This window comes from Artibeus jamaicensis, unplaced genomic scaffold, assembly GCF_021234435.1.
Source record: "Artibeus jamaicensis isolate MK-2021 breed Jamaican fruit bat unplaced genomic scaffold, CSHL_Jam_final contig_387, whole genome shotgun sequence".
Taxonomy (NCBI): Eukaryota; Metazoa; Chordata; class Mammalia; order Chiroptera; family Phyllostomidae; genus Artibeus; species Artibeus jamaicensis.
Window position 1 is genome coordinate 33,870,951 of NW_026521812.1, and position 26,349 is coordinate 33,897,299.

A 26,349-nucleotide genomic window follows, 5' to 3' on the forward strand; every position below is an offset into this window, starting at 1 on the left:
ACAAAAATTGTCCTAATAATGTTGTTTGTCACAGAAAATACTATGAAGGAACTTAAAGACCTCTTTAATTAAACAGCCTATCAGTTGATAGTAATTATAAGGAAAATAATGAAACATTTAAAGTAAATGATGGAAAGCCATATTTATTAAGATAAGTTGCCTCCCAAACATAATGTTGACCTAATAAAAATGTGGAGGAACAGGGAAATACAACTTAACATTTAGGCTTAGTCATAAATGAAAAAAATGCATTCATCTCTTAAAGATATATCAAATAAAAAATCCACTCTGAAGACAGAAATTATCTCCTGGTATCGACGAGGAGGAGCAGATAAAGGGGAGAAGTCATATAGAGCACTTCAACTAGATTTTAAAGTTTTCTTTATTAATTTCAACCACAAATAGATCAGTATTCAATGTAATTTTATATGTAATAATAACATGGTTATATGACTGATATATTTCATACTTATTTTTTAAATATACTCAATACATTCATAATGAAAAGACCTCATCTTATTTAAAAATGGTGAATTGATACCCACTTGTAGGTTTTAGATTTACATTTTTTATAGAAAATGCAGAAGACTGGGAAAGATGAAGAAGATTTGGAACACTAACCTTATAACACCAAGAACTGAGTGGTTGTAGAGAGAGAGGAACATAGCAAATGTATCTGGAGGGAAAATACTTAATCATTTTGGAAAAAAAGATAATTCTTAATAAAATTAGTGTGCAGTGCCATCTGACTTAGCAACTACATTTCTGAACATATTCCCCAGAAGACTCCGTTACTCCTCTGTCAGAGCTGCAGTGCTGCCATTTAAAATACAGGGTCTACACTTAAATTTAAAATTTGGATAAACCATAAGAATGGAGTTCTAGTGTAAGTACCTCCAAGCTTTTCATGGGACATTGTTACACTGAAAATTTATTTGTTGTTTATGTAAAATTAAAATTTAACTGGGAGTGTTATATTTTTATTTGTTAAATCTGGCAACTCTGATAAGGATCCATGTAAATTACTTAGTTAGCTGAGAGCTGAAGGCAATGAAATTTTTATTCTCTACACTGGTGGTTCTCAAAGGCTGGTATTTGAAGCAGCAACAGACAGCAGCAGCATACCCTAAGAACTGGTAAGAAATGCAAATTCTCAGGCTTCATTCCAGTTCTTCTGAATCAGAAACTCTGGGCCTTGTGCCCAGCAATTTGAGTTTTTACTAGTCTTCTGATGCTCACTAAAGTTTCGGAAATACTGCTCTATGCAAACAGAGAAGATGTTTGAGATATCATTACCCCTTGCCTCAATTACTGTCACAGTAGAACATTACATCCATCCCTGCTCTGTTCCAATCCACACTGGATAGAGCAGCTGAATTCTATCAGATGTTTACTCACAGGCCCCAAACGCTTTATGGCTTCAGATTACCACTATAATAGCAATTAAATGTGCTTTACACTTGCAGAACTTTTTCTGTCTAACTGCCTGCCTTACGTTGAATCACTCGATTTTTTTAGATTCTGACATTCTGGTTTTGTTTGATTCCTCCGGTACTGAGCTCTTGAATTTCAACACTTTTATCCATCAACACGAGGAAACAGTTTTCACTGTCTGGAACAGTTTCCCTCCCACTTTATTTCTGTTTTGCCTTGCTAACTCCAATTTATAATTTAATTGCATGTTAAAATTAACTACCATAGGGAAACCTCCCATGGTCCTTAAAACACTGTAATTGTACTCCGTGGAAGATAATCACTATATACAGCCCAAATTTGAGGGCCCACCTCTGTGAGGACAAAAAGTGCCTACATCATTTGGAATTTTGAATCAGAGATTGCTCTATTCTACCCATACATGAAAGTATAACTGAATGAATGAATAATTTTATTTATATCATATAGCCTCAAGGACACAGATTCTATACTTTGTTTTATAATTGAATTCTGTTGCTCAAATTTTTCCAGCTTTGATCATTAGGAGTTCTTTCACTTTGCTCCTGTGTTCCTTTGATGTGTGTGTGTGTGTGTGTGTGTGTGTGTGTGTGTGAGAGAGAGAGAGAGAGAGAGAGAGAGAGAGAGAGAGAAGAGACTGACTTAATTGTTGGTACTACAGAATACTTTGGAGTCATTTCATATATGTTCCACTGCAGAATTAGAAGCAGTCATTTGCCTAAGGATCTCTTGTTCTCCTGAAGAACAGTCTTACAAACCAAAATCTGGGCGCTAAGTACGCTTATTGCTACTGGGATGTCACTGTTTCCAGGCCCTCTCAGCAGGGAATTATGTATGTGCATACTAACTTGGATATTTATGTATCTATACATATTTCTATATGTAATCATCAATATCTGTAGTAAGGTAAACATGAGTCCATGCTAATGTTTCCAACATGATCCATTACCACATAGGTCATCCTAGAATCCTCCTCTTCCTTCTGTATAGCTTCCTATTCCAACACGAATAGGAACGTGGCAGCAACTATCCACTATCCACTTACTAGCTTCCATTGCTCTAGCATGTGTGGTGGTTTCAGAAATGTTAACATTTTTCCACATGGGGTGCAACTTTACCATTTACAGTGCTGTGTATATGTATAGCTTCTTTTACCTTTAAAGACTCCATCTTACTTCCAAAGTTACTTGGCTCACCCTGTTACCTCCTACTCCTCAGAATATTTTAGAACAGGAGGACTTTGAGTGAGCTGATGAAAACCAATGCCTCAAACTTTTTCTCAACTATCTCTATCCAAGCCTATTTTGTAACAGAAACAAGACTATATTTAATACATTAATACTATTTGATTTTCATGCAAGTGTTACTTTTGACTAGAAGCCATGAAACTTAATAGTCTGGCTTCCTCAAATCATAATTGGGGTTATAGGCAAAGACAAGTGTGCAGAGAAATCAGCATCCACCAACTGATTAGTATCAAGATTATTTTTAGGTCAATGAAAAAGTAAAATGGCATTAACTACTTAATTGAAACCACCTGAAAGCATATAGCAAATGAAACAATACTTCTCTGACCAATGTAATTGCAAACATGGGAACGCCTGACTATTTTACTTATATCTTGTAGATAAAGCAAACAATTTGTAAAGAAAAAGGACAGAAATCCCCTATCTGGTTAAAAAAAGGCTTTCTTTGTGACATAAATAAAAAACATGCACAAAATGTTTAATGTTACTTTTTTGTTCTTCCTACTTTATTAATACAAAATATTTCAGAGACTTTCACTGAATAAGGACTGATAAACTAACATAAAACTCTATCTGTTCTTGTTTTATTTTGCCCTAAGACCTTTTGTTTATTCATCGTCACTCTGTGTCCGGCACTAGATACAGGAGCTCTAACCCTCACAGCTATTTGAGGCCGGTGCTATTGCTTGCAGATCACAGAGAGAACTACTGGGAGTTGGAGAGAGAATGTAACTGTCACAAGCTACTTACCTGACATGTAACGGAACAGGGACTCAAATCTCGGCTTTTTCCTGGTTCCCGAGCTCGTGGGCAGTGTGCATCCCTGCATCTTTCTGCCTCCATCTGCACTGCACCTCTGATTCACTGGACGCCCATGCCATTTCTCTGCGCCTGGGCTTGATGACCAAATTTTGTAGTTACCTAACATAATACCCACATGAGTTTTTACATGCAGAGAAATTGCAAGCATTGCATTTCACATTGATTATTAATAGGTAGAATGTTTTGGTAGGTAAAGTGATGACATTTATTCCTAATGACTCATTATTTAACAATGAAGGAATTTCTTAATCTTGTCAAGCATCTACATATGAAAAAGCAGAATAATACTCCTGACTTCATGGGAGTTTTATAAGGATTAGTAAATTTTATAAGGATTAGTAAGTAATGCATGAGAAGCTTTTTTATTGTCTAGATTTAAATATTAATCAAATAAATCATTTTATTTATTCAAAACAGATAGATTTAAAAATTATATACTATATTCCAAATTATTACTTAACCTCACTTCTCCCTACAAAGTACAATTTTGAGAATAGAGGCTGTAGCTACTTATTTATTTGATTACTGGCTATTATATACTAACACCTTAAACATGAATAAATCTTAAATCATATGCTGAAATGATATACATTAACCTGGAAGCAGACAACATAAAGAACTTATAAAGACATCATAACATCTTTAATTGGTGACTCCATGCTTAAGCAAACAACCTTAATGTTTTCTAAAAGAATAAAACAAACAAACAAAAGAACCAAACAGAATTGTGGAATAATGCATTCTTTATCCCACACAAAGTGCACACTCTGTCATTCAGGTAGGGTTAAGAAAAACCAACACAAACCACCATACTCTGTAGCTCACCAGCACCTTCATTAGTTTATGGTAACTGTAATTTTTATCATTGTGCTCCAAGACACTCTCATTTTCTAAGCCAAATCAACAGTAGATGTATATGGATTTTTTAAAAGTAAATGTCTAAGAAAGAAATCTTAAATACTGGTAGCAAACTGTGCAGACTCTTGATTATAAAGCCTATCTATTTCCTCAGTCTTTCAAGGGCTACTGTGTGCCAGCTATAAAAGATAAGATAATTAAAACAGTAATTAGAAGCTGCTAGGCATATGCCTTATCATCTGTTTAAGTCAGGAACAGTATCACACGCTGTGTAGAGAGGTGCATAGGTGCAATTTGTTTAGCCTTTCCCTCAAACAGCCCACTGGCACCTACCACATGGAGGTTTTAGCTCAGATGCACTAATTGTCTGATCCATTATATTAAAATTCATGGTCTTATTTGAAGAGATGATGAGAAATAATTATTTAAAGGATATAAAAGTGAAGGTAATTATATAAAACAATCATTAGAGACCATGTTTTGAGAAATATATCCTTTTCATCATTATTAACATCTATTTACTTCCTTGGGTTTATTTTTCTTTGTTAGTAGATATGTTAATTTTATTCAGGGAGGAAACTAAATCCTTTGTCCAAGGTTTTCCAAAATTCAAAGTCAGTGCTACTGATGTGTTTTTGCAGCTTTACTGTAATGTGTTTTTGCAGAATGTTGAGTAAAATGTTAAAGTAGAGCTTTTAATTTCCCTGGATCTTAATTTTAAATTGGAATCCAGTGTCCTCTTTTTGGAAAAATTATGATGTGGGGTTATGCTACACAGGAAATTGCTTAAGAGCCAAAATAACTTCTCAAATGTCATATTAGAAACAGCAACAATAAAGCATATGAAGAAAGTAGCACAGTCAAAATCAGTCAACTCAAAAGCTCACAAGAAATTGTGTAGATGCACTGCACAAGAAAGAGATGAGGTCATTGTTGTCTTGTTATCAGGACATTCATTGAGAATCTAATTATTTGTATAGAAATAAAAGAATCAGGAATACTTACATTTTTACATAGTAAAGTAATTATTTTGACCATGACATATGCAAGGAGTTTCTGAAATTGTTTGCAGCCAGAATGATCATTATAAAAACATTTAAAAATATCTGTGATATGAGACCTACTTTCCTATTTTGTCAGACAGTTATACAAATAAACCAGATAAAAAATTCAGATATTGCCAAAGTTGTATACGCTTACAAGTAAGCAGCATCATAGGAAGGAGACATCATTATTAAGAGAGAGGATTCTTAAGCAAATAGTATAGGAGACAAAAAATATATATATAAAAGCTGAAGTGATCAGTTTCACATTCTATCCGATACTCGTATTCACTGGAGTAAAAGTATGGAGGGCCACTGGGCGAAGGACCATGGTGGAGGGAGAGGGACATTTTCAAAATAAGCCTCACGATAAAACTTTCAGGCGACTTAATCTGAAGTAAATGAAGACTCACCATTTCGCCCTGCATATTGCCGTGTGGCCTGTAGTCCCGCTGAGTGCTGAGATTCCCGTGATGGAGCTGATGTGAACAGGACATATAGAGAGAGAACTGATTCACTCAGTGTCCTATGGACAAGATTCCTTTCAGGTCAAGGAGTTGATCTTAATTCTTGATTCCTATTTAACTCCAAGGATATTATCTTGTTCTAAGAAATTCAAATGATCTTGAGTCAGAGGGCAAAAGTATTAACCATACTTTAATAATCACAGAGGTAATTTACATAGTCTCTCTAAAAATCAGTTTCTTTCTTTATAGAATTTATTGAAAAGTAAGAGTAATTTCTTCAAAAAGTTATGGTGAGGCTCCCATGGCCGGGGGTGGGGGGAACTACATGAGTGTTTGATAAACTATTTAGTGAAGTACCTGCTATAATTTCTTTGTTGTATTAATAACATGAACTTGAACTTCCAGGTTAAGATACAAGAAAATGTGATTGCTATTTTACAGATGCCAAAGAAAAATCACTGAGGGTTCCCCTAGATGAATTCGGTGTGGGTGTTGGTGGTGGGGCAAGAGCATTACATATTTCCATATTGTTATTAAAGGAGGAAATGGTTGGGGTTATCTTTCATCCGTTCTCTAAGTAGTCCTGAACACATGCAGGTAGTCACCAAAAATTTACAGCTTCCCAGCACACCACAAAGTGTGTACTGTCAATACAGCAGCGATTCTAACTTTGGTATTTAGTTTCTCTCTCCTGCCCCCTCAGCTCCAGCCCCCCCCCCCCCGCCCCAGGAAAGCCTCGTGAGGAGTCCTTAGTCAGCTGGCCGCCTGTTTCCTGTGCTCTCTCCTACTAATTCCCTTCTGCCAGCTAAATCCATGTCCCTGCACGCTGCCATTACATCAAGGAATGCTTCTTACAACTATCAGTCATGTACTGAAACAATTGAAATGAATAGGCCCTGTTTTGACAAAATTTCCTCAGACCTTATGTTGCTCATTACTAGAAAAATAAATGTTTCTTCCTAATGAAGTTTAGAATTTGAGTCTTATTCTCTTAACCAAAAAATCAATAATAATAATAATAATAATAATAATAATAATATGTCCCTGTAATTTGCCGAAAGAGTCTTCAGCTAGCAAGTAACAACTTAATTTCTGTATAGCTCACGGGGTTTGCAAAGGGAGTGCGCGAAGTTCATTATTATCCAGCAGGAAAAAAAAGGGAGTGTGCTAAGAAGAAAGCAGTATCTTTCCTACTGGGATTTCTCGTGGACGACATGATTTGCATGAAGGGCGCTACATCAAACGCAGTGGGTGCCCTTTTTCAAATATTAATGTGAAGCTTGTTTTAAGTTCTCTCTTGACTTTGCGCCACCTTGTATCAAAGGAACTTAAAAGTAGGGCTTGGGGGTGGGGAGAACTTTTCCAACTGTTTAACACTTGGAGTTCCTTTGCATTTGATCAGCGTGCTGCTGATTTGTAACAATTTACCATATATGCACATTTTTCTAGGATACCTGTTTTCATGATGATCAGTCTTTTTATATTTTTTCCTGTGTGAATTGTTTAAATCTTCTAAACAGAAAGGATGTCAGAGATTGATAAGTAAATGGCACACAGAAGCCCTAAACACGGACACTGATAGTTACTTGAATTTATTGTTGAAAGGAGAATTGCTAGTAGCTGTTATTTTATATGAAGATTCTTCACTGCTTAAGTAGAGGCTTTTAATCTTTTTTTTTCTGTCCTAATTAAAATAAATCAAACTGAGGGGCTAGTGTGGAGATGAGTCTGTCTGGGTGCAGACTGGGTAAAACAAGGAAGGCATGGGTCATGGAATGAGCTTGTTTGACTGATCCTCGGTGAGTAAATCTGGATCTGCCTCTGTCTATTTGGGTCAAACAGTGATTTGTTCTTGCTGTTGCATGTTCCATAATTTAGTGCTACAGCAGGATAGTTCACATTCAGACATGGTTTTTGTTACTAATTTCAATAATTCAAATTTGAAATACTTGTAGTTTGAGGTCAATTTCTGCATATTTCTTAAAACACCGGATTGATATGAGATTTAAATTGAGAAAATACATCTTTTTTTTTAAAAGATTTTATTTATTTATCTTTAGAGAGGAAGGGAAGGAGAGAGGGAGAGAAACATCAATGTATGGTTGCCTTGTGCATCCCCTGCTGGGAACTGGCCTGCAGGGAACCAGCCTGCAACCCAGGCATGTGCCCTGACTGGGAATCGAACCGCGATTGTCTGGTTTGCAGGCCCGTGCTCAATCCACTGAGCTACAGAGAAAATACATCTTAAAAGCGAAAACATACATCAAGAGATTTGTTAGTGCAAGAAGAAAATAATTCTATAAAATAATTTTATTGGTTAATATTGACCAGCAGGTTGTAAGTTGTATGTTCGTAATTGCTCTCCACCTTAAGATGTCATCCTTTCACTGTTCATCTTTTTTATCTTCTTTTTCTTAGGTACAGTGAAAGGACAGCAAACTCACATTTATTAACAACCACACCTAAAACAAAAGCAAACTAAGAGGACAGCTAGATCAGGAGCGGAACCATAGAAATGAAGATCACATGGAGGGTTAGCAACAGGGGAGTGGGAGGAGGAGAAGTGGGGAGGAGGTACAGAGAATAAGTAGCATAGATGGTAGGTAGAAAATAGATGGGGGGGCAAGAATAGTATGGGAAATATAGAATCTAAATACCTTGAGACATGTGGTCATAAACTAAAGGGGGAAGTGGTGGGAGAGGGGTGTGCAGGGTGGAGGGGAATGGAGGGGGGGAATAGAACAACTGTGATGGCATAATTAATAAAATATATTTTAAAAAAGATGTCGTCCTTCCTATTTTGCTCTGCTTTCTTCCTTCATCTTCTTCCAAAGTTACAGTAGCTGAAAAAATCATCAGTAAATCTGTCTGTACTATAAATAGGCTTATTTCTTTTACATGTACCATATTGCTAGGATAAACAAAGCACAAATGGTTAACAAAACTTGTTTCAGGTTTTATTTCATAATAATCAATAGTCATTCGGTAGACAATCTAGGGATTTTGACAGTGACCTCTAAGAATAAAGAGTTTCACATCACTCAACAATATAGGGGACTTTCTAGAGAATGTTTTCTGTTATAAACTGAATGTTCATGTCCCTCCAAAATCTGTACATTGAAACCATACCTGCCCTGCTGAGTGATGGTATTGGGAGGTGGGGGTCTTGGGGAAGTAATCAGGGTTTAGATGCCCTCATGAAAATGGAGCCTCTTGAATGGGACCAGTGCACAGAGCATGTCCAGAGCATGTTCTTCCTCTCACTAATCTGTCACGTGAGTTCAAAACCAGCAGCCATCTGCCTACTACTCAGAAGAGGGACCTCACCATGTAACTGAACACAGCCCCCGCTGCCTGCCACTATCAAAGCCAATACTCCAGAGGCAGGTAAGGGAAAGTGATTCATTGGCAGCTGCTGGCCATCTGGAAGGTGGGGGCATCATGTCTCAAAGCCCTTCTTCAACTCTCAGTGGAGACAGAGATTTTATATAAAGAGGGAGGTGGGAACAGAGCAAAGAGATCAAAGGAAGGGACTGCAAATGTCTCTACCTGGGGATGAGCACAGTACGTTCAGATAAGGCAAGTGATGGTCTGGTGTGCATCATTCTGATTTAGTCATTCTGGCTTCAGGTCATCCAGTTTCACATTATCCTGGCTCTGCGGATGAAGTCAGCAAATCTCCTGGAGCTGGGATGCTTGAAGGTCAGAGTCTCTGTCTTTTGAAACTAGTCCCTAGGATTCTTACAAAAACATGCTGTTCACCCAGAAGCTACGTATTAGTCAGAGTCAGCACTTAGAGAAACAACATCAAAAGAATGGTGGGGTGGGTTACAATTTCCCACTGTTACAATTTTCTACTATTACAACCAGAACTCAACCATGCTGACACTGATTTTGGACTTCCAGCCTCCCTGTGACAAATAAACTCTGGTTTTTTATAAGCCACCCAGCCTCTGGTATATGTGTTACAGCGGCTCTAACAGACTAAGGCACTTCAGTTGATCTGGCACTTTAAAATTGAAACTATGGGTCCTGGACAAGTATCTTAGTTGGTTAGAACTTTGACCTGATACCATAAGATTGCAGTTCAATCCCCAGTCAGTTCACATACAAGAATCAGCCAAGGAATGAGTGAGGGGTGAAACAACCAACTGGTATCTCTCTCTGCCCCCACTCTTTCTCTCTTCCCCACATGAGGACTCAGAGAAAAGGAGGCCATCTAAAAGACAGAAAAAGAGCTCTCACCTGAAATCTAACTATGCCAGCACTCTGATCTCAGGCTCCCTGTGTCTAGAACTGTGAGAAAAGACATTTTGTTGTTTAAGGCTCCCAGTTCATGGCATTTTGTTATGGCAGTAAGATTATAAATGCAATGTTTGACTATACCTACCCCAAGTCATAAAACCATACTGATTAGTAAACTATTTGTGTAATTTAGGCATTAAATATTTGGGATGAGTTATATAAGTAAAACATGAATTAAAGGCTGTCACAAGTATTATAACAGCAGAGAGACTCACAATGTAATCTCATAGTGCCTCTTTTATAATTTAGTTTGCTTCTGTTTATGCATGTCAAAGTATATAATGCATCATATGTATAGTGCTACAAACAAATATATACACTCTGAAAATAAATGTATAGATTTCTCAATTTGATTTTTGTTAAACCATCTTAATGTAATTGATAACACAATGTAATGCATTACAAATCATTTATGTAACAATGCACTAAGCTAGCAAGGAAAATTTAAAAGCCATGAACATACTGCCAAACACTGCCAACCCCTTCTAGCTAGTCAGGTGTTCTGTGCTCCTGCCTCCTAGCCTGTTCCCATGTCCACAGATAGGGTTTTGTCTTCATCACTCCCTTGTATTTCAATATAGAACTGTACAATAGAAGTTATTTCAACCAAAACAGCATACTGTACATTTTTGCTTATTTCTGGACTTCATAAACATTTTGTAACACTGGATCTACTTTGTGATTGGCAGAGGATGTCCACTTCCTAATCACCGGAACCTGTGACTTGTTACCTTATGTAGCAAAAGAGGCTTTGCAGATATAATTAATTGAAGAACCTTGACGTAGGGAGGTTTTCCTGGACTACCCAGTGTGGACCCAGTGCAATCACAAGGGTCTTTGTAAGTGACAGAAGAAGGCAGGAGAATCAGATTCAGAGGAGGAGATGTGATGATGGTACCAGAGGCTGGAGTGATATAGATGCTGGCTGGGGAGGAAGAAGGGAATTATGGGCCAAGATGCATGGCAGCCTCTAGAGCCTAGAAAGGACAAGGCCATGCACTACCTTTTAGAGTCTCTGCAAGGATTCAGGCCTGTTGACACTGATTTTAGCCCAGTGAGATGCATTTGGGACTTCTGATCTCCAGAAATGCAAAATAATTAATTTGTGTTGTTACAAGCTACTAACTTACGAAAATTTATTACAGCAGACATAAGAAACTAATGGAGAATTTTATGATATCTGTATTTTTAAAATATTTTATTTATTTATTTTTAGAGAGAGGGGAAGAGAGGTAGAAGAGGAAGGAGAGAAACAACAATGTGTGGTTGCCTCTTATGTGGCCGCCACTGGGGGCCTGGCCAGCATCCCAGGCATGTGCCCTGACTAGTAATCGAACCGGCAGCTCTTTAGTTCGCAGCCCGCACTCAATCCACTGAGCCACACCAGCCAGGGCAATACCTGTGTTTTTAATACACTGTTATGCATTCAAGATATATTCATGGCTTTAGAGTTAAATATGCCATTGTATGTATGAATCAGTTACAATCTATTACTCAATTTTCCTTCATTGAAAGTTTATAATGTTTCCAGAAGCAAAAATATTTTTACTGTGTTTTTACTTTTGCACCACATGAGAATAATGTAATTAACAATATTAAGAACAGCTTTTATCTGGTGCTTGGTGCTAATTTTCAAAAATTTCTCTAGTTTATATAGCTGGGACTGGAATTTCACATTACAACTTTCAAATTGTTACTTTTATAGTAAATAAAAAATTAGTATCTCAAGTGGTTATACCATTTTTTTTCTCTCAGCAGATCCAATTGCTACATATTTTCCTGGTATATGCTATTAACTTTGTAGAGGTTAATTTTTTAATTATTGGTACTATTCTTTCATCAGTGTTTTGTTGTATTTTTTCCTTTGTTCTATTCCTTTGTTCTTCATACAAGATTGTGTTTAATTTAATATGGTTAAAACGAGTTTTCATATCTGTTAGGCAAAACTTTCTTTAAGATTTTCATGGCCATTCTTAGCTCTATGTTGTTTCATATAAGTTTAAGCAGTGAAACATATTGTATATAATAGATTATATATAATGTAAAATTATTGTACATTGTTTAAAAGATAAAATAACATAAACATTAGTGTACCTGCCACTCTGATAAAAAATAGAATATTTCAGAATCATTGACAATTCCTCTGTGGGCTTCTTCCTCAAAATAATAAAAAGTCTTCTGAAATTTGTGTTAAATATTCTTGTGTGCATTTTTATTATATTAACTTTTAATAAATATTTCCCCAAATCCACTGTATTCAAATTTTATGGCTTGCCTGTTTTAACTGAGCACGATATCTGTAAGTGTCATCCATATCATTGTGGTTTGTGTTTGGGATTGGAAATCAACTGATTTTATGTGATAATTACAAAACCGAACAATTTATTAATTGCTTCCATTATTTCTTATAATTTGGTCTGTCAATTTATATAATTATTTGCAAACAAGTTAGCATTTTTTCATTCCAATTGTTTTGATAATATTTATCCTAATTTCACTGTGTTGACTAGCTACCTCTATCAAAATATTGAAAATTGAATATCAATAAAGCTGATTAATTGACGTTGATTTTTTTAAAAGTTTCCACAATTCCTTTTCATTAATTATATATATCATGAGATTTTGTTATGCACCTTTTGTGAGATTGGTAAGTTCGTTTCTTGCATCGAGCATGTTCTCATAGTAAGTCAACTTCATATCCTGAAATAAACCTAGAGAAACCATGATTTCATTTTGTTCAATGTTAAAAGCATAAAATAAGCTATTATGAGTTAATGTAAGCACAAGAGAAAATTTAAAGAATACATTTTTGTCAACCAAAAAATTATTATGTAGAATGTTTAAAATGAAAAAGGTGTAAAGGAAAACAACCCATCAAAAAAGAGATTGACGGTATTAAATCCAAAAATAAGACAAGGCAGATATAAGAAATAAATAGCACTTCTATAATACATACACACACACATATATTTCTGTATTGTCATAGTCAATAACAACATATGTGTGTAATGTGTATACATGTATGAGAGTGTATACATGTACACATGCATACATATGTGTTTATTCTCACATGTTTAACCTTCAGTCACCTTCAAAGTACTCTCCATTTGACACAATACACCTATCAAAAATTTTTCCCACTGCTCAAAGCAGCTTTTGAACTTTTTGATTTTGATGACTTTTAGTGATTCTGCCATTTTTTGTTTCACCTCTTCCACATCGGCAAAACATTTCCCTTTGAGGACTTTTTTTATCTGAGGAAATAAAAGTTGCTTGGGGCAAGACTGGGTGAATGGGAAGGGTGGAAAATGGGGGTCATGTTATTTTTGGTCGAAAGCTGCTGAACACCAAGCACAGTGTAAACAGGTATGCTCATAAATCACCCATCAGGAGATGGGCAAATGCACTGAAAGAGGCTTCAAAAAATATTCACTGAAGCTGAAGGCATACTTTCACAACAACACCAGGTGGTACATGGATACAGATGGGTTCCTAGAACACTCACCTAGGGAAGAAGCCTGTACTATAAAGTGTCTGCCTTTCAGAAAATAATTCCATTTTGAGGGTTGCCCCATCATATGTGTATTCATTCAGTAGAATTAAAAACCCAGTGGATGGGCTAAATAGCACTGAAAGAACTGACGTGAACATTAGTGAAGTAACCATGAGACCTAAAAAATGAATCAAAAAAAAGGGGAAATAAGAAAACCAAAGCTTAAACACATAAAAATGGAGTGATGATTTCCAACATATTGATTTAATGTTCTAGAGGTGATAATGAAGCTTATTTTTTCATTCCAAAAATTTAGATGCATCATTTCAGGCAGAGAGTAGTCAGAGCTATTTTAGCCAGGAAGGATATTGCCAAGGGTGCATGAAGAGCGGGGAGAAGCACCAGATACCTGGCAGCTTAAATAATGATGGACCATGACAGGAAATGTAGAATATGGTTGAAAGTTGACAGACCAGAATCATTGGATTTGGTGTGGCATATGGGTTTCAGGGAGTAAACAGCATCACTGAGCTGGACATTTGGCCATGAGGAACAAGGAGCTACTCAACCTCCAGGATACTGGAATGGGAGGTGAGAAATACAAATATCCACTGCTGAAGAGGATGGTAGGCAGGCAGTGTTCTCAGATGAGAATGAAGGTAAAATGATAATGATCCCTGGCTGGTACGGCTCAGTGAATTGAGTGCTGGCCTGAGAACCAGAGGGTTGCTGGTTTGATTCCCAGTCAGGGCAAGTGCCTGGGTTGCTGGCCAGGTCCCCATTTGGGGGCACATAGGAGACAACCACAGATTGATGTTTCTCTCCCCCTCTCTCTCCATTCCCCTCCCTCTAAAAATAAATCAATAAAATATTTTTAAAAAGAATAATCAGAGCACAAATATTTAAACATTTGGAGAATTTAGATCTAATATGTTTTTCTAAAAGTACACAAATATTTCAGGAGTTAGAAAATTGAGTGAGAATGAAAGATTTAAAATTCTAGGGATGAGATTTCAGGAGATGGAATGAGCTGAGAGTCCTGGTATCTGGTGGTGTTGGATTTAAAAATGAATAAAGAGCATAATTAAGTTGGTTTTAATTGTTTTAAAACTTAGACATATGCTTTAAATTTTTCTTGTGCTCCAGGATTATCACTGCTTCCCTTTCCAACTAACCTTAAATTGTAAAAGTGGATTTTGAAAGTTTTAATCCAGAGTGTTAAAGGTTTTTCATTAGAAGAGTTTTTTAGAACATCTAATTTATCTAAAGTTGTGGGGGCTATTTTGCCCTCAAGTCCTCCCGTTTGCCACAGATGAAAGTAAACACTACCAAGATATGATCTGCTTGGGGAGGAGAGGTGGCCAGTTTCTCAGAGGAAAAAGGCCTTGAGCCCCTTCCTCCAGGGGCTTTTATTGGGTTGTAATACACAGGAATACAGGGTGGCAAGGATCAAACAGTAGATAACATTTCAAAGAAATCTAAAGGCTTAGTCTGAGTCAGTGTTTATCAGGAAAGAGGGTTGAAGAAACTTTAGGGTTTCCTGCTCGAACCCTTAACATATGAATGAAAACACTCTTATCAAAGCAGGTTTCACAGGATTTTTAGGAATTCTTTCTTATGCCTGATTACCCCAGATACCGCTCTAGCAAGGCTGGGAGCTACACCATCTCCCCACACAGGTTTTTCAGGCTTAAGTGGATTAGAGCCAGGAAGCGCTTCTCCCAGAGGACATGGTGACTCAGGCTATGTCTGAATAACAAAGGTCCATTGCTCTCTTTTTGTCACAGCCCCTCGAGTCCTTCCATGATGACCTCCCAAGTGATCGTTTCTGGCTTAGACTACCCCTTGCTGTGAGGAGTCTTAACTGTCATCAACATCAACCATGCTTTGGGGGCAGGGGAGTAAGCTGAGGTAGCGTTTGCTACCAGAGACAAGCTTTGTCTCCCGTGGCTTGCATTCTGGAGGTCACTCATTCATCCTTAGCCATAGGGGGTATTACAATTCCTGAAACCAGGCAGAGCGGTTCCCAACATCAAGTTAGAAATTTTAATGAAATATTCATTTAACAATATGCAGTAATAATTTTTGATGCTTTATTTTTTTCTAGACATATTATTTGCTATACCTGAATTTACACGGACCTGACTACCATCTGAGTACTAAGTTAATGCCTGAGCAACACTGGAGTGTTTCTGAAGGAGTTTGCTCACTTACCTCCTTTTAACAGGAAGGCGTATTCAGTTACCAGTAACCTGAAAGTGTGTGATAACAACAGCACCTCTTGGTGGCTATTGGTTTTCAGTTCTTTAAATTAAACTTATTGGGGTAATATTGGTTAATAAAATTATATAGTTTTCAAGTATACTATTCTATCATATATCATCTGCATATTGCATTTTGTGGTTACCACCCAAAGTCAGGTCTTTTATCATCATTTATACTTGACCCTCTTACCCTTTACTATCCAACTCGCCCCCCTTCTATTCACTTAAAAATTTTGTTTCTATTGTTTTGTTTGATAAGGCAGGAATGAAAGTCTGGTAATAAATGTGATGGAATAACCCAGGAAACAAGGAAACAATATCAACTATTGAAAAATTATTTAGTCAGGTAGCATTTTTATGAGATTTTAGTGCTCCCTGTGGCATGTATCACACATAAATAAGAACAGAACTTTCAGTCTTTATTAGTGTATGTAGGTATGGGTGTCTGTATATGTATGCAAGATGTGTGGATCCATTTAGAATTTTCTCTGGATGTTTCTTACTCATCAGCAAAACTACAACAGCCGGTTTTCTAACACCATTTATTGAACAGACTATTTTGACTCCATTCTATGCTTTTGCTTCCTTTGTCAAATATTAATTGACCATAAGGGTCTGGATTTATTTTAGGGTTCTCTGTTCTGTCACGTTGATCTATACACCTATTCTTATGCCAGTACCAGTTTGTTTTGATTACAATAACTTTGTAGTATATTTTGATATTAGGTATTGTGATACCTCCAACTTTTTTCTTCCTTCTCAAGATTACTGAGGCTATTAGGGGTCTTTTGGGGTTCTATACAAATTTCTGGAATACTCGTTCTAGATCTTTGAAATATGCCATTGGCACTTTATAGGAATCGCATCAAATCTATAGATTGTTTGGCTGGTATGGGCATTTTAATGATAATTCTTCCAACCTATGAACATGGTATATGCCTCCACTTGATTGTATCTTCCTCAATTTCTTTCTTCAATGTCCCACAGTTTTTTGAGTACAGGTCTTTTATCTCCTTGGTTAATTTTTTTCCCTAGGTTCCTTTTTGTTGCGGTTGTTGTTAATTGTTGTTGTTATTGTTGCAATAGTAAATGAGACTGTTTTCTTAGTTTCGCTTTCTAATAGTTCATTATTGGTGTATAAAAATGCCATTGATTTCTGAGTATTGATTTTGTATCCTATTACCTTGCAGAATTCATTTATTTGATTTTAGTTTTTTATTGAAGTCCATAGGGTTTTGTATGTACAATATCATGTTGTCTGAGAATAATGACAATTTTACTTCCTCTTTTTTAATTTAAATGATATTTATTTCTTCTTTTGGTCTGATCACTGTGGCTGGACATCCAATAATATGTTGGATAAGGGTGATGAAAGCAGACACCCTGTCTTTTTCCTGATGTTAGAGGAAAAGCTTTTAGTTTTTGCCCATTGAGTATGATGCTGGCTGTAGGTTTTTCATCTATGACCTTTTTATGTTGAAGCATGATCCTTCCATTCCCACTTTGCTGAGAGTGTATATCATAAATGGGTGCTGGATTTTATCAAATACTTTTTCTTCCTTTTATCTTTAATTTTGTTTATGTCACGTATCACACTTATTGATTTATAAAAATTGTACCAACCTTGCATGCCCCAAATAAATCCCACTTGATTATCGTAGGTGATCTTTTTAATGTATTTCTGTATCTGGTTGGTTAATATTTTGTTGAGGATTTTAGCATATATATTTAGAAATATTGGCCTATTTTTTTTCTTTATTGTGTCCTTATCTGGTTTTGGAATTAGGGTAATATTGGCCTTGCATTGTTTAAAGGGCTTGGAAATCTTCCCTCCTCTCAATTTTTTTGGAATAATTTGTGAAGGATAGTTGTTAGTTCTTCTTTGAATGACTGGCAAAATTCACTCCTGAAGCTATCCAATCCAGGAATTTTGCTTGCTGGGAATTTTTTTATTTCTGCTTCAATTCCATTAGTTGTTATCAATCTATTCATGTCTCCAGATTCTTTTTTATTCAGTTTTTGGAGATTTTATATATCTAGAAGTTTATCCATTTTGCTGATCTTGAAACAGCCTAAGTGGCCACCAGTAGATGAACTGTTGTACATTTACACAACAGAATACTACACAACACTTAACAAAAGAAGGAACTCTCACTTCTTGCATAAGAATGGATGCACTGAAACTATTATGCTCAGTGAAATAAGCCAGTCAGCAAAATACAGACACTACATGATCTCACTTATTAGTGGAATCTAATAAACTAAATGAACTAGTGAGCAAAATAGAAAAAGAGGCATAGAGATATGGAACAAACTGACAGCTGTCAGAAGGGTGGGGTGCAGGATTGGATAAAAGATGACCCATGGATGCAGAAAACAGTTTGGGAATTGCCTGAGGGAGCTGGGGAAGGGCTGGGTGGAGGTGGGCAAAAGGAGGGGGGAGTGAAGACAACCAAAATAGCATAAAAATAAAATATAGTTAAAATATATATAATAGAAAAAATTACAATAGCTTTTTAGAATTTTTAAAATATTTATTTATAGAGAGAAGGGAAGGGAAAGAGAAAGACACAGAGAGAGAGCTATCAATGTGTGGTTGCCTCTCATATAACCCCAGTTGAAGACCTTGTCCAAAACCCAGGCATGTGTCCTGACTGGAAATGAAACCAGCAACCTTTGGTTCAGAGGTGGGCACTCACTCTGCTGAGCTATGCCAGGCAGGGTGCTTTTTAGAAATTGCATGCAAGTGGTAAGTGACTTTTTTTTTAAGTCATTATTGTCTTATTTATACCTCACATTGAGAGGTAAGTAATCCCCCTTGGCTTATTTCATCCTCTACTGAAAAACACTTTCTGATGGCTACAATCTTAGTAACCTTACCCCCTGTTATGGTATCTAAGATATTTCTACAAGTCCTTCTAAAATTTCTAAGAAAAAAACAGTTTTTACAGAGTCCATTTAGCAAAAAATGATTTAAATGAAAGCATTTAGTTTTCATTATCCTAGCCACAAAACAAAGCTTACAGGTATAATATCCCATAAGCTAGGTTTGCGTATCATCAGGAAAAAAGATAATGTGGAAGGATACACACTAAACTGTTAAGAGTCATTACCTCTGTAAAGAGCAATAATCAAAGAAGAGCACAACTCACATACAGATTTTGTATTGTTTGAAAATCTAGGTTCAGATGCATTTTATAATTGAAAAGTGAAAACCTAAAGTTTGAGAAATTCACACTAAATTTTTCATTTTAAGAAGCAGAATGTGAAACTGGAAGACAAAAACATAAAAGTAATTGAGGAAAACAAAACAAAACAAAAAAAATCTGTCACTTAAAGGAATAAATGTATGAAAACAAAAGGCTAGTCAACTGAAGCCAGGAGTTAGACGTAAATTCCCTTCAGGTTCTGTAGTCCAGAAGTAATCCTGGCTGACACCAAACACCCAAGGTGTTTATCTGAAATGATTCACAAAAAAAGAAGTTTATTTCTTTGATCCCCATTTATCTCAGAATGTAGGCCAAGGATCAATACTCATATGAAGCTAATACTGTGAGTCAATGTTCTTTCTTTATATTTTCTGTTATATTTGTCTGTTAGTTATCTTGATTCAGGGCTAGCTTGAACTAAAGATAAACAGAGCAATCAGAATGCTGTAGTGGCCCATAACAAACCATCCATCTTCAATCCACATATTTCCCCCAGTTTCATCAAACTTGAACACCAAATCTCCATCTTCTTCATAAACTTCACAGATCCTCAGCACATGAACCATTGCACTGTGAGCTAATGGGCCTTGTAGCCACTTGGAAAAGAAGTTTTATTTGAATAGCAGAAATTTCACATATAACATAATGAATGCTTTTAATTCCACAAAGCAGTGACAGGCAGTAGGCAATCTGAAATGATTCAACTCGGTCATTTTTTAAAAATCTATTTTTCATGTGAAACATCAAAATGGTTATGCTTTGACTCACCTTGGCTGCTATAGCACTTCATTTTAAAATTTATCTAGTAAATGTAATTATCACAATAGAGGCCATGCCTTGAACTTGAATGCTGTGTAATATCTGCAGTTTAAATTTTAAAAGTGTCTGGAAAATTATAAATGGTGATTGAACAAACAAATATTTTTATTCTTATATTTCCTGTATTCAAATACCTCTAATAAAAAGCTACCTTTTAAAATTAAGCTATTACATAGTCTTAAAAAGTTCAGTCCAAAACCAAGTTTTTAAAAATTATTTTGCTGATTCAACTTCTGTATAATATTAAATATTTTCTAAGTTAATACTAGTCAAACTAATGAAATCACATAGAAGAGAACATCAAGCAAAACATACTTAATTAAGCTAAATGAAGTAATTGATACCTTTATTTTTGGCCTAAAGAGTAACATCTTTTAAAAAAGAAATAAAATTAATTCAATTCCACACATAGGTGAAATCATATGGTATTTGTTTTTCTCTGACCGACTTACTTCACTTAGCATAATGTTCTCCAAGTTTATCCATACTGTCACAAAGGGTAAAATTTTATTCTTTTTATAGCTGAGAAGTATCCCTTTGTGTAAATGTCCTATATTTGTTTTATCTCCTCATTTACTTATGGGCACTTGGGCCACTTCCATATCTTGGCGATTGTATATAATGCTCAGATAAACACAGAGGGGTGCTTATGTTCTTTTGAATGAGTATTTTGGATTCTTTCAGATATATTCCCAGAAGTGGGATACCTGGGTCAAAAGGCAGATCCATTTTTAATGTTTTGAGGTATCTGCACACTGCTTTCCACAGTGGCTGTGCCAGTCTGCACTCCTAACCAACAGGGCAAAAGGGTTGCCCTTTCTCCACATCCATGCCAGCACTTCCTGTTTATTTATTGATGGTAGCCATTCTGATGATAGCCATGTGTGAGATACCTCACTATGGTTTTAATTTGAATTTCTCTGATAATTAGTGACATTAAGCATCTTTTCATCTGTCTACTGGCCATCTGTATGCCCTCTTTGGAGAAGTGTCTATTCAGGTCTTTTGCCCACAATTTTTTTATTCTGTTTTTTTTTTGGGGGGGGTATTGAGATTTATAAGTACTTTGTAAATTTGGGGTATTAACCCTTTATCAGATGCATTGATGAATATGTTCTCCCATTCTGTGGGTCATCTTTTTTATTTTGTTGATGCTGTCCTTTTGGAAAATAGGGACAGAGGCATAGATGGAGAGCAGGATGCCAGCTGCGGGTGGGTTTACAGGGCGGAGGGATTGAGAAAAAGGGAGGAGGACTCATGGACATGGACAACAGTGTGGTGATTGTCTGAGGGGAGGATATAAGGAAACTAAATGGCAATGGAAAAAATACAATAAATATTAAATCAAAAGCAACAATAAAAATGAAAAGTACACACATTAATGAACACATTTGCTTTCATAGTTGATAGAATTATTCCGTTTCTGCTTTTGGTGAGTATAATCATGGATGTACTTCACTATTTCTGGAAGCTGTAGCCCAAGTTATTAATGGGACTGGGAGAGTATATGGGACATTCGTTTTGGTGGACATAAATGTAGAATTGTCCCAGTTCAGCTGAAAGGTATACCTAACCAGTACTGAGAACATTAAGACTTTCACCATCTATTTCTTAAAAAAAAAAAAAAATGAACACAATATTCTAGGGACTACTTTAAAATCAACTTGCCACTCAAAGTCACATTTTTCTAGATCATAATAAATATTAAATTCCATTCAAAGTTAATTGAAATTCATTTGAAACACTATTTTTTAAATTCCTTATATTCAAACTGATATAGGCTTTACTGGTGACCAGAAATCAAAGTAATTGACAAAATTAGTTTTAAAAACAATGACCATATCAGCAATAATTTTGTCATGAATAACAGGATAATTAGAGATCAATGAAATTGTCTAGCACAACAAACACTGGATATATATATATATATATATATATATATATATCTTTCAAATTGTGTATTAGTCATATAACAAATTTTATCAGTAATCTCTAACATAAATTCAAATATTTATTCCTAGGCAAAGTCCTCTATATTTAGATAATTCAATAAAAAGTGTTCAAATAGCTACATTTCACTGGATTTCTTTCCACTGCAGTTTAATTTAGTAAAGTTGTGCCCTATAGTTCTAAATCTTGGCTGCACCTTAGAATCACCAGTGAGCTTTAAAATACCAATTCTGGATTCCACACCCAGAGATTTTAATTGGAACTGTGAGAGCACCATAGACTGGTATCAGTTCTAATTGATTTTGAAAGTCACTGGATATTGGTATGTTTAGACTTCCCCAAGCACCCAAATGTGAAGCCAAATCTAACAATTTCTGACCTAACAGTGGAAGCAACCTCTCTCTAAAAACAGTAATACTCAAAGTTGACTGTGTTTTCCTATGGTCTAGGAAATCATAAATTCCACTACCAGTGCTCCTGCTTATGATAACTCACTTATATATAGTCACTGGAAATTCCACCAACCTGTATTTTAAAATATTCCATAAGTGGTTTTGATGCACTATCAAAGCCAGTGTTTAGTAATGAGAACCACTGTTTTAAAATATAAACTTTTAATATATTATTTATTATTTTATTAACATCATTGGCATATTTATTATTATTATCTGTATATTACTAAACAGATAATTGTGTGTATTATTATATTATTTGGTATGAGTTTGTAACTCTTAAATTCTATTTATATTTTGATTTAATTTTCCTAGGACTCCAGTTCTCATTCTGACTTTCTCTACATAATTTCCCCAATCTAATTTATAAGTAGGCACAGTGTATACTGAAAATGGAAGTAATTAGGCTAACAAAGTTGTTGGACCTCGCATACTTAGCAAGCAAATTATATGGTAGTATGCAAATCATTTAATAGTAATGCAACTGAATGCCCTGACATAATTTATTTATAGTATCACCACTAGAAAGCAGGATACATCATTCTGAGAGGTGTTGCCATGCCTTTTTGAGATATATTTTTATTAAGGTGATATAAAAGAATTTTCCAACTGTATTAATATTGTGAGCAAAGAGTAAGAACCTAAGTGAAGTGGGATTACCAACAGTATTGACTGAGAAACAGAGAACATTTGAAGTGAAATTAAGAATAAATAATTACAAAGAGGGGGGTGAGGAAAATTTATGATTCACATTTAACTCTGAGTGGAATAATATTCCCTTCCTTTTCTTTTATTACTATGTCCTTTCTTATCTAAATTGCTTTAATCTTCTTGATAGCACTTATCAACTTAATCCATTAAAACGTTTAACAATCCAGATTAGGAAAAATAAACAAACCCATGAACTGCAGAGTGGTGTGAGAAATAACAATGAAAATTGTGTGATTTTGGTTGTTGGATACTATTATAGTTTACTACTATAAATCCTATTCTTTTAACGTGCAAAATTAAAATCTACAGAGAGTAGCAAGATTTACCAATACTTTGTTTGGCAAGTATTAATTTTACACTAGTTTCAAGCCATAATGGTTTTTTGACATTCTCAATTTGCAGATATAATATCCACACTTTAAGTACTCTAGGTTAACACATTTATCGGTTGAAGCATAGGAAATTCAACATTTGTGGGTAAACCAGTCAAATGTGTATATGGATACTATTTTCTTTTTATCAGCTTTTTGCATAATGGGACCTCTTCAAATAATATTCCAGTTGCCTTAGGTGCTAGGTCAACATAACTTCTATGGCAGACTTGTCTGAGTCATCAATCATATTAGAGGCAATTCAACATAGGTCACAGGAAAGGGGAGATTGGGCATTTGTTGAATAGATGAATGTGCCAGATATTGGATGTTTCACACACAATCTCTCATACCATCAGTCATTACACTCTGTTGGTTCTTCCTACTAAACACATCTTAACCCTCCCTTTTTTCTTCATAACACTACTTGCCTTTAAATTATTTCAGGTATAAACCATTGTTTTTTGCAATACTCAGATTATTTTCTAACTTCTCCAATTGCCAAGAATTTTTATTCCAACATTCTGCCATCACTAATTTTCTTTCCAAATCACAGATTTAATAATGTTTTTTAGTGTGTCTCTTGAAATTATGAATCATTTGACTTTGAAATGAATAATATGTAAGATTATTCCTGACCTACATATAAGCCTCATTTCCACAACTTTTACCAATCCTGCATTTTCCCACCCCAAATGTAACCTATGATCAAATTACTTACAACGTCTGGTATATGAAGACCATTGTGTACGAAACTCCATTTATCCAGTTTTCTATTTTGCCATTCTCTCAAAATGTCACTTGCTCTTCATAAATTCCCAACATTCAAGCTGTTGAGTTACACCCTTCTCAGTGTTCCCATAACTACTCTGGTCCAGTCACGGCTCTACTAATATCTGTCATGCACCATCTAATTAAAGTTTAATTTGCAAAAGAAGAGCAAAAATTCCACATTTCTTCTATTAAGAATGTTCCTTCCTGAGATAAATCAGATTGTTGCATTAAAAGATTTTTTCATGAGATTCAACCAAAGGAAGCTCAAGCTATCTTTATAATCATATGTAAGATAATCACTGTGATCCTTACTTTTTTCATCTGTAAAGTCATTGTAATGGAATAGTATCTTGAAAAATATATGTTTTGTTTCCTGCCCTCACTTGTATGTGACCCTCTTCCTGATTAGTCAGAGAAACCCATGTAATCAGGCAAAATTAAAATTGGTCAGGTTGACTTTAATCTGACCTCCTCTATGTCTGAGAGAATTTTGAGATCATGACACAAACAAGAATTTTGAAATGCAAGCCTTTTACTTTGTAAGGGTGTGATTTATGAAATAGAGAAACTGTTTCTGAACATAAAGCAAAACTAAAACTTTCAGGCTTAAAATTTAGAATTCTCTGCATCAGTTTCAGGAGACTAGATAAGGACTACTAGAGATAAAAAGATGAAGAGGTAAAAGTGGGTGGAATTCAAAGAAGGGCCCACCACCTAGGGATGCTACCTAATCACAAATTACATTGGAAAGCTAATAAAAGGTTCTGGGAGTGCGATTATCAAAAACTATCTCAGTTATGTATCTATTTATTCTGAAGAGAAGCAAGATTCTCAGGATATTCCTTCAGTCTTATAAAAGTCTCAGCCAATAAAGAGTAACAGTGGAGATTCTCTCTATTTCCATGACAATTATCATGACCACATCAAATTAGGCTTCTGAATATGCTTTATGAGCTACAAAGTGTAAGTACATTTTTAACATGATCTTAAAGTCTTGAAGACTTCACCTCATTTTTTCACCATACCACATATTCCTCAATTTATTAAAAATTTAAGTAACATACCAATTTACATACAGTAGTTTATAAAGTAAAATTAAGCATAAAGTCAACATAGGATGTTCGGGAAAATAAGAATTTCACACTTGTATTCTCTCTAATGCTTTGGTAGAGGACTAGGAAATAGTGATAGACAGTTGTGCACTGGGGAAAGATGTTCTCTTTATACGCACAGTCCGAGGGCTCTCAATGATTATAGGTCCTCACAAAGGGGTCTGTACACTTTATCTTGGGCAGTTTTTTATTCTCACCCTGTTGGTACATTCTAAAATCAACTTAGAAATGTCCATGCATCTTCCTTTTCCACTGTCTACCCTGCTATGCCTGTTCATAGCAATTCTTTCTTCATCCAGGTTCCTAAGTAGGTATCTTAAAATAATACAAAAAAAATTTCCTTGACTCAGATGAAATAAACATAAAGCAATATGGAAATTTGACTATTATTAGATACACAGATCTATCTAGATAACCCAAGAATGTCAAAACAAAAAAATTATCTAGTTTGATAAAATAAAATGGATAATTGCCATATGCCCACCTCCTTTTCCACTCTGTGTACCTGAGGCTTATTTATTCCCAATTTCATTGCAATGTATAAGCATCACTGAAGCTTGACTAAACCTAAAAATGCCTGTACACTAACAGAAACTTTAGTTCTAAAAATAAAAATACAATATGAATGTATTTTCTTTGTGGGTGCATATAACTTTCTAATTAGTGACAAAATTTATCTTAGTTTTGACATGATGGCTGTCAAATAGAAACCTGTCATTTATAAAACTGAGAAGTCTTTGTTGCAAGTCTGTTCATAATCCCTGGCTGGCTCTAGAATCGAAGAAACATAAAGGACAGTAGCATGTTTTCCTCCACTGTATCACTCTTTATAGCTTTCCTTTGTCCCCAGTAATTTTCCCTGAAGGTAGGCAGGAAGGAAGAGTGTGTTGAGGTGTGGAGGTGGTGGGGGAGGTTCAAGTAACTTTCAAAGACAAAATAGTACTTATTTAATATTATTTCTTTCCAGAATTAAAGATAGTATATGGGAAACTTCATGATA